Here is a 10,021-nt window from a genome sequence, read left to right as displayed (position 1 = left end):
ACATCACATAAGATCATGTTCTTGAGTTCAGCTTGAATAGAACAAATGGAAATGTAATAATGACATACCTGACTCAGCTCAAAACATCTTGCTCAGTCCTACAGTCTTTTATTCTGAGGAACATAAATCAGTTGCTCTTCTTATAACTGTTCAGACTGTGATCATTGATTGGGATAATTCACAGCTCCGCCCACATCAAATTCCTTTGTCACAATAGAACTGATCATTTGTAAAAGTACCATGTGAACGACAGGTGATTAACAGTAACAGCCCATAGTGTAATACCTGCCAGTGTTTAGTCAAATTAGAACTATAGTAAATTTACAGTTTTAGTACACTGTAATAAAGTCTTTCATTTCAAGTTCTTAAATGTAAAGCTGCTAAGGTTGAAGAAGAACTTGGTCAGATTCCACATAACTCTACTGTGTAAAAAATCCAACATCAGTTTGCTTGTTGTTTTTGGTCTCTTGAAGGTAACTTTACTAAATGTTGTCCCAATTTATTTGCACTTACAGTAGACTTTAAGTAGGTACACTTCAGTTAGGGTAATGTTCAGAAATACATTGCAGGAATTAAATTAAGCATTAAAACGTTGCAGGACACTGAACTGGATCTGCACAGATGAGACTGCCCCAAACAAGAGCACTTATTAAGAATACAAAATAGTGCTCTTGTTTAAAGTAATCCCAGTCTGTTTTACTCTCTTAAATTAGAAAAAATTAGAATACTTGAATTTCTTCAGTTGCTTGAGTCACCTAAAACTACCCCAACAAATAGCACTTACAAAAATAACAGTAAGACATGTCAGAGCCATTGTTAGGGTCTCAATTGTGACATCACATAAGATCATGTTCTTGAGTTCAGCTTGAATAGAACAAATGGAAATGTAATAATGACATACCTGACTCAGCTCAAAACATCTTGCTCAGTCCTACAGTCTTTTATTCTGAGGAACATAAATCAGGTGCTCTTCTTATAACTGTTCAGACTGTGATCGTTGATTGGGATAATTCACAGCTCCGCCCACATCAAATTCCTTTGTCACAATAGAACTGATCATTTTGAAAAGTACCTTGTGAAAGATAGGTGATTAACAGTAACAGCCCATAGTGTAATACCTGCCAGTGTTTAGTCAAATTAGAACTATAGTAAATTTAGAGTTTCAGTACCATTGTTAGCCATTGTTAGGGTCTCAATTGTGACATCACAGAAGATCATGCCCATTGTGCAATACCTGCCAGTGTTTAGTCAAATTAGAACTATAGTAAATTTACAGTTTTAGTACACTGTAATAAAGTCTTTCATTTTAAGTTCTTAAATGTAAAGCTGCTAAGGTTGAAGAAGAACTTGGTCAGATTCCACATAACTCTACTGTGTAAAAAATCCAACATCAGTTTGCTTGTTGTTTTTGGTCTCTTGAAGGTAACTTTACTGAATGTTGCCCCAACTTATTTGCACTTACAGTAGACTTTAAGTAGGTACACTTCAGTTAGGGTAATGTTCAGAAATACATTGCAGGAATTAAATTAAACATAAAAAAAGTTGCAGGACACTGAACTGGATCTGCACAGATGAGACTGCCCCAAACAAGAGCACTTATTAGGAATACAAAATAGTGCTCTTGTTTAAAGTAATCCCAGTCTGTTTTACTCTCTTAAATTAGAAAAATATAGAACACTTGAATGTCTTCAGTTGCTTGAGTCACTTAAAACTACCCCAACAAATAGCACTTACAAAAATAAGAGTAAGACATGTCAGAGCCATTGTTAGGGTCTCAATTGTGACATCACATAAGATCATGTTCTTGAGTTCAGCTTGAATAGAACAAATGGAAATGTAATAATGACATACCTGACTCAGCTCAAAACATCTTGCTCAGTCCTACAGTCCTTCATTCTGAGGAACATAAATTAGGTGCTCTTCTTATAACTGTTCAGACTGTGATCGTTGATTGGGATAATTCACAGCTCCGCCCACATCAAATTCCTTTGTCACAATAGAACTGATCATTTTGAAAAGTACCATGTGAAAGACAGGTGATTAACAGTAACAGCCCATAGTGTAATACCTGCCAGTGTTTAGTCAAATTAGAACTATAGTAAATTTAGAGTTTCAGTACCATTGTTAGCCATTGTTAGGGTCTCAATTGTGACATCACAGAAGATCATGCCCATTGTGCAATACCTGCCAGTGTTTAGTCAAATTAGAACTATAGTAAATTTACAGTTTTAGTACACTGTAATAAAGTCTTTCATTTTAAGTTCTTAAATGTAAAGCTGCTAAGGTTGAAAAGAACTTGGTCAGATTCCACATAACTCTACTGTGTAAAAAATCCAACATCAGTTTGCTTGTTGTTTTTGGTCTCTTGAAGGTAACTTTACTGAATGTTGCCCCAACTTATTTGCACTTACAGTAGACTTTAAGTAGGTACACTTCAGTTAGGGTAATGTTCAGAAATACATTGCAGGAATTAAATTAAACATTAAAAAGTTGCAGGACACTGAACTGGATCTGCACAGATGAGACTGCCCCAAACAAGAGCACTTATTAAGAATACAAAATAGTGCTCTTGTTTAAAGTAATCCCAGTCTGTTTTACTCTCTTAAATTAGAAAAAAAGATAAAACACTTGAATGTCTTCAGTTGCTTGAGTCACTTAAAACTACCCCAACAAATAGCACTTACAAAAATAACAGTAAGACATGTCAGAGCCATTGTTAGGGTCTCAATTGTGACATCACAGAAGATCATGTTATTGAGTTCAGCTTGAATAGAACAAATGGAAATGTAATAATGACATACCTGACTCAGCTCAAAACATCTTGCTCAGTCCTACAGTCCTTCATTCTGAGGAAAATAAATTAGGTGCTCTTCTTATAACTGTTCAGACTGTGATCGTTGATTGGGATAATTCACAGCTCCGCCCACATCAAATTCCTTTGTCACAATAGAACTGATCATTTTGAAAAGTACCATGTGAAAGACAGGTGATTAACAGTAACAGCCCATAGTGTAATACCTGCCAGTATTTAGTCGAATTAGAACTATAGTAAATTTAGAGTTTCAGTACCATTGTTAGCCATTGTTAGGGTCTCAATTGTGACATCACAGAAGATCATGCCCATTGTGCAATACCTGCCAGTGTTTAGTCAAATTAGAACTATAGTACATTTACAGTTTTAGTACACTGTAATAAAGTCTTTCATTTTAAGTTCTTAAATGTAAAGCTGCTAAGGTTGAAGAAGAACTTGGTCAGATTCCACATAACTCTACTGTGTAAAAAAATCCAACATCAGTTTGCTTGTTGTTTTTGGTCTCTTGAAGGTAACATTACTAAATGTTGTCCCAATTTATTTGCACTTACAGTAGACTTTAAGTAGGTACACTTCAGTTAGGGTAATGTTCAGAAATACATTGCAGGAATTAAATTAAGCATTAAAACGTTGCAGGACACTGAACTGGATCTGCACAGATGAGACTGCCCCAAACAAGAGCACTTATTAAGAATACAAAATAGTGCTCTTGTTTAAAGTAATCCCAGTCTGTTTTACTGTCTTAAATTAGAAAAAGATAGAATACTTGAATGTCTTCAGTTGCTTGAGTCACTTAAAACTACCCCAACAAATAGCACTTACAAAAATAACAGTAAGACATGTCAGAGCCATTGTTAGGGTCTCAATTATGACATCACATAAGATCATGTTCTTGAGTTCAGCTTGAATAGAACAAATGGAAATGTAATAATGACATACCTGACTCAGCTCAAAACATCTTGCTCAGTCCTACAGTCTTTTATTCTGAGGAACATCAATCAGTTGCTCTTCTTATAACTGTTCAGACTGTGATCATTGATTGGGATAATTCACAGCTCCGCCCACATCAAATTCCTTTGTCACAATAGAACTGATCATTTGTAAAAGTACCATGTGAACGACAGGTGATTAACAGTAACAGCCCATAGTGTAATACCTGCCAGTGTTTAGTCAAATTAGAACTATAGTAAATTTACAGTTTTAGTACACTGTAATAAAGTCTTTCATTTCAAGTTCTTAAATGTAAAGCTGCTAAGGTTGAAGAAGAACTTGGTCAGATTCCACATAACTCTACTGTGTAAAAAATCCAACATCAGTTTGCTTGTTGTTTTTGGTCTCTTGAAGGTAACTTTACTGAATGTTGCCCCAACTTATTTGCACTTACAGTAGACTTTAAGTAGGTACACTTCAGTTAGGGTAATGTTCAGAAATACATTGCAGGAATTAAATTAAACATTAAAAAGTTGCAGGACACTGAACTGGATCTGCACAGATGAGACTGCCCCAAACAAGAGCACTTATTAAGAATACAAAATAGTGCTCTTGTTTAAAGTAATCCCAGTCTGTTTTACTCTCTTAAATTAGAAAAAAAGATAAAACACTTGAATGTCTTCAGTTGCTTGAGTCACTTAAAACTACCCCAACAAATAGCACTTACAAAAATAACAGTAAGACATGTCAGAGCCATTGTTAGGGTCTTAATTATGACATCATAGAAGATCATGTTCTTGAGTTCAGCTTGAATAGAACAAATGGAAATGTAATAATGACATACCTGACTCAGCTCAAAACATCTTGCTCAGTCCTACAGTCTTTTATTCTGAGGAACATGAATCAGTTGCTCTTCTTATAACTGTTCAGACTGTGATCATTGATTGGGATAATTCACAGCTCTGCCCACATCAAATTCCTTTGTCACAATAGAACTGATCATTTTCCAAAAGTACCATATGAAAGACAGGTGATTAACAGTAACAGCCCATAGTGTAATACCTGCCAGTGTTTAGTCGAATTAGAACTATAGTAAATTTAGAGTTTCAGTACCATTGTTAGCCATTGTTAGGGTCTCAATTGTGACATCACAGAAGATCATGCCCATTGTGCAATACCTGCCAGTGTTTAGTCAAATTAGAACTATAGTACATTTACAGTTTTAGTACACTGTAATAAAGTCTTTCATTTTAAGTTCTTAAATGTAAAGCTGCTAAGGTTGAAGAAGAACTTGGTCAGATTCCACATAACTCTACTGTGTAAAAAAATCCAACATCAGTTTGCTTGTTGTTTTTGGTCTCTTGAAGGTAACTTTACTGATTGCTGCCCCAACTTATTTGCACTTACAGTAGACTTTAAGTAGGTACACTTCAGTTAGGGTAATGTTCAGAAATACATTGCAGGAATTAAATTAAACATTAAAAAGTTGCAGGACACTGAACTGGATCTGCACAGATGAGACTGCCCCAAACAAGAGCACTTATTAAGAATACAAAATAGTGCTCTTGTTTAAAGTAATCCCAGTCTGTTTTACTGTCTTAAATTAGAAAAAGATAGAATACTTGAATGTCTTCAGTTGCTTGAGTCACTTAAAACTACCCCAACAAATAGCACTTACAAAAATAACAGTAAGACATGTCAGAGCCATTGTTAGGGTCTCAATTATGACATCACATAAGATCATGTTCTTGAGTTCAGCTTGAATAGAACAAATGGAAATGTAATAATGACATACCTGACTCAGCTCAAAACATCTTGCTCAGTCCTACAGTCTTTTATTCTGAGGAACATCAATCAGTTGCTCTTCTTATAACTGTTCAGACTGTGATCATTGATTGGGATAATTCACAGCTCCGCCCACATCAAATTCCTTTGTCACAATAGAACTGATCATTTGTAAAAGTACCATGTGAACGACAGGTGATTAACAGTAACAGCCCATAGTGTAATACCTGCCAGTGTTTAGTCAAATTAGAACTATAGTAAATTTACAGTTTTAGTACACTGTAATAAAGTCTTTCATTTCAAGTTCTTAAATGTAAAGCTGCTAAGGTTGAAGAAGAACTTGGTCAGATTCCACATAACTCTACTGTGTAAAAAATCCAACATCAGTTTGCTTGTTGTTTTTGGTCTCTTGAAGGTAACTTTACTGAATGTTGCCCCAACTTATTTGCACTTACAGTAGACTTTAAGTAGGTACACTTCAGTTAGGGTAATGTTCAGAAATACATTGCAGGAATTAAATTAAACATTAAAAAGTTGCAGGACACTGAACTGGATCTGCACAGATGAGACTGCCCCAAACAAGAGCACTTATTAAGAATACAAAATAGTTCTCTTGTTTAAAGTAATCCCAGTCTGTTTTACTCTCTTAAATTAGAAAAAATTAGAATACTTGAATTTCTTCAGTTGCTTGAGTCACTTAAAACTACCCCAACAAATAGCACTTACAAAAATAACAGTAAGACATGTCAGAGCCATTGTTAGGGTCTCAATTATGACATCACATAAGATCATGTTCTTGAGTTCAGCTTGAATAGAACTAATGGAAATGTAATAATTACATACCTGACTCAGCTCAAAACATCTTGCTCAGTCCTACAGTCTTTTATTCTGAGGAACATCAATCAGTTGCTCTTCTTATAACTGTTCAGACTGTGATCATTGATTGGGATAATTCACAGCTCCGCCCACATCAAATTCCTTTGTCACAATAGAACTGATCATTTGTAAAAGTACCATGTGAACGACAGGTGATTAACAGTAACAGCCCATAGTGTAATACCTGCCAGTGTTTAGTCAAATTAGAACTATAGTAAATTTACAGTTTTAGTACACTGTAATAAAGTCTTTCATTTCAAGTTCTTAAATGTAAAGCTGCTAAGGTTGAAGAAGAACTTGGTCAGATTCCACATAACTCTACTGTGTAAAAAATCCAACATCAGTTTGCTTGTTGTTTTTGGTCTCTTGAAGGTAACATTACTGAATGTTGTCCCAATTTATTTGCACTTACAGTAGACTTTAAGTAGGTACACTTCAGTTAGGGTAATGTTCAGAAATACATTGCAGGAATTAAATTAAGCATTAAAACGTTGCAGGACACTGAACTGGATCTGCACAGATGAGACTGCCCCAAACAAGAGCACTTATTAAGAATACAAAATAGTGCTCTTGTTTAAAGTAATCCCAGTCTGTTTTACTCTCTTAAATTAGAAAAAAAGATAAAACACTTGAATGTCTTCAGTTGCTTGAGTCACTTAAAACTACCCCAACAAATAGCACTTACAAAAATAACAGTAAGACATGTCAGAGCCATTGTTAGGGTCTTAATTATGACATCATAGAAGATCATGTTCTTGAGTTCAGCTTGAATAGAACAAATGGAAATGTAATAATGACATACCTGACTCAGCTCAAAACATCTTGCTCAGTCCTACAGTCTTTTATTCTGAGGAACATGAATCAGTTGCTCTTCTTATAACTGTTCAGACTGTGATCATTGATTGGGATAATTCACAGCTCTGCCCACATCAAATTCCTTTGTCACAATAGAACTGATCATTTTCCAAAAGTACCATATGAAAGACAGGTGATTAACAGTAACAGCCCATAGTGTAATACCTGCCAGTGTTTAGTCGAATTAGAACTATAGTAAATTTAGAGTTTCAGTACCATTGTTAGCCATTGTTAGGGTCTCAATTGTGACATCACAGAAGATCATGCCCATTGTGCAATACCTGCCAGTGTTTAGTCAAATTAGAACTATAGTACATTTACAGTTTTAGTACACTGTAATAAAGTCTTTCATTTTAAGTTCTTAAATGTAAAGCTGCTAAGGTTGAAGAAGAACTTGGTCAGATTCCACATAACTCTACTGTGTAAAAAAATCCAACATCAGTTTGCTTGTTGTTTTTGGTCTCTTGAAGGTAACTTTACTGATTGCTGCCCCAACTTATTTGCACTTACAGTAGACTTTAAGTAGGTACACTTCAGTTAGGGTAATGTTCAGAAATACATTGCAGGAATTAAATTAAACATTAAAAAGTTGCAGGACACTGAACTGGATCTGCACAGATGAGACTGCCCCAAACAAGAGCACTTATTAAGAATACAAAATAGTGCTCTTGTTTAAAGTAATCCCAGTCTGTTTTACTGTCTTAAATTAGAAAAAGATAGAATACTTGAATGTCTTCAGTTGCTTGAGTCACTTAAAACTACCCCAACAAATAGCACTTACAAAAATAACAGTAAGACATGTCAGAGCCATTGTTAGGGTCTCAATTATGACATCACATAAGATCATGTTCTTGAGTTCAGCTTGAATAGAACAAATGGAAATGTAATAATGACATACCTGACTCAGCTCAAAACATCTTGCTCAGTCCTACAGTCTTTTATTCTGAGGAACATCAATCAGTTGCTCTTCTTATAACTGTTCAGACTGTGATCATTGATTGGGATAATTCACAGCTCCGCCCACATCAAATTCCTTTGTCACAATAGAACTGATCATTTGTAAAAGTACCATGTGAACGACAGGTGATTAACAGTAACAGCCCATAGTGTAATACCTGCCAGTGTTTAGTCAAATTAGAACTATAGTAAATTTACAGTTTTAGTACACTGTAATAAAGTCTTTCATTTCAAGTTCTTAAATGTAAAGCTGCTAAGGTTGAAGAAGAACTTGGTCAGATTCCACATAACTCTACTGTGTAAAAAATCCAACATCAGTTTGCTTGTTGTTTTTGGTCTCTTGAAGGTAACTTTACTGAATGTTGCCCCAACTTATTTGCACTTACAGTAGACTTTAAGTAGGTACACTTCAGTTAGGGTAATGTTCAGAAATACATTGCAGGAATTAAATTAAACATTAAAAAGTTGCAGGACACTGAACTGGATCTGCACAGATGAGACTGCCCCAAACAAGAGCACTTATTAAGAATACAAAATAGTTCTCTTGTTTAAAGTAATCCCAGTCTGTTTTACTCTCTTAAATTAGAAAAAATTAGAATACTTGAATTTCTTCAGTTGCTTGAGTCACTTAAAACTACCCCAACAAATAGCACTTACAAAAATAACAGTAAGACATGTCAGAGCCATTGTTAGGGTCTCAATTATGACATCACATAAGATCATGTTCTTGAGTTCAGCTTGAATAGAACTAATGGAAATGTAATAATTACATACCTGACTCAGCTCAAAACATCTTGCTCAGTCCTACAGTCTTTTATTCTGAGGAACATCAATCAGTTGCTCTTCTTATAACTGTTCAGACTGTGATCATTGATTGGGATAATTCACAGCTCCGCCCACATCAAATTCCTTTGTCACAATAGAACTGATCATTTGTAAAAGTACCATGTGAACGACAGGTGATTAACAGTAACAGCCCATAGTGTAATACCTGCCAGTGTTTAGTCAAATTAGAACTATAGTAAATTTACAGTTTTAGTACACTGTAATAAAGTCTTTCATTTTAAGTTCTTAAATGTAAAGCTGCTAAGGTTGAAGAAGAACTTGGTCAGATTCCACATAACTCTACTGTGTAAAAAATCCAACATCAGTTTGCTTGTTGTTTTTGGTCTCTTGAAGGTAACTTTACTGAATGTTGCCCCAACTTATTTGCACTTACAGTAGACTTTAAGTAGGTACACTTCAGTTAGGGTAATGTTCAGAAATACATTGCAGGAATTAAATTAAACATTAAAAAGTTGCAGGACACTGAACTGGATCTGCACAGATGAGACTGCCCCAAACAAGAGCACTTATTAAGAATACAAAATAGTGCTCTTGTTTAAAGTAATCCCAGTCTGTTTTACTCTCTTAAATTAGAAAAAAAGATAGAACACTTGAATGTCTTCAGTTGCTTGAGTCACTTAAAACTACCCCAACAAATAGCACTTACAAAAATAACAGTAAGACATGTCAGAGCCATTGTTAGGGTCTTAATTATGACATCATAGAAGATCATGTTCTTGAGTTCAGCTTGAATAGAACAAATGGAAATGTAATAATGACATACCTGACTCAGCTCAAAACATCTTGCTCAGTCCTACAGTCTTTTATTCTGAGGAACATGAATCAGTTGCTCTTCTTATAACTGTTCAGACTGTGATCATTGATTGGGATAATTCACAGCTCTGCCCACATCAAATTCCTTTGTCACAATAGAACTGATCATTTTCCAAAAGTACCATATGAAAGACAGGTGATTAACAG

The sequence above is a fragment of the Trichomycterus rosablanca genome, chromosome 4 (assembly GCF_030014385.1).
Source record: "Trichomycterus rosablanca isolate fTriRos1 chromosome 4, fTriRos1.hap1, whole genome shotgun sequence".
NCBI lineage: Eukaryota > Metazoa > Chordata > Actinopteri > Siluriformes > Trichomycteridae > Trichomycterus > Trichomycterus rosablanca.
The sequence above is the reverse complement of the archived record's forward strand: the minus strand, read 5'-3'. Positions refer to the sequence as shown.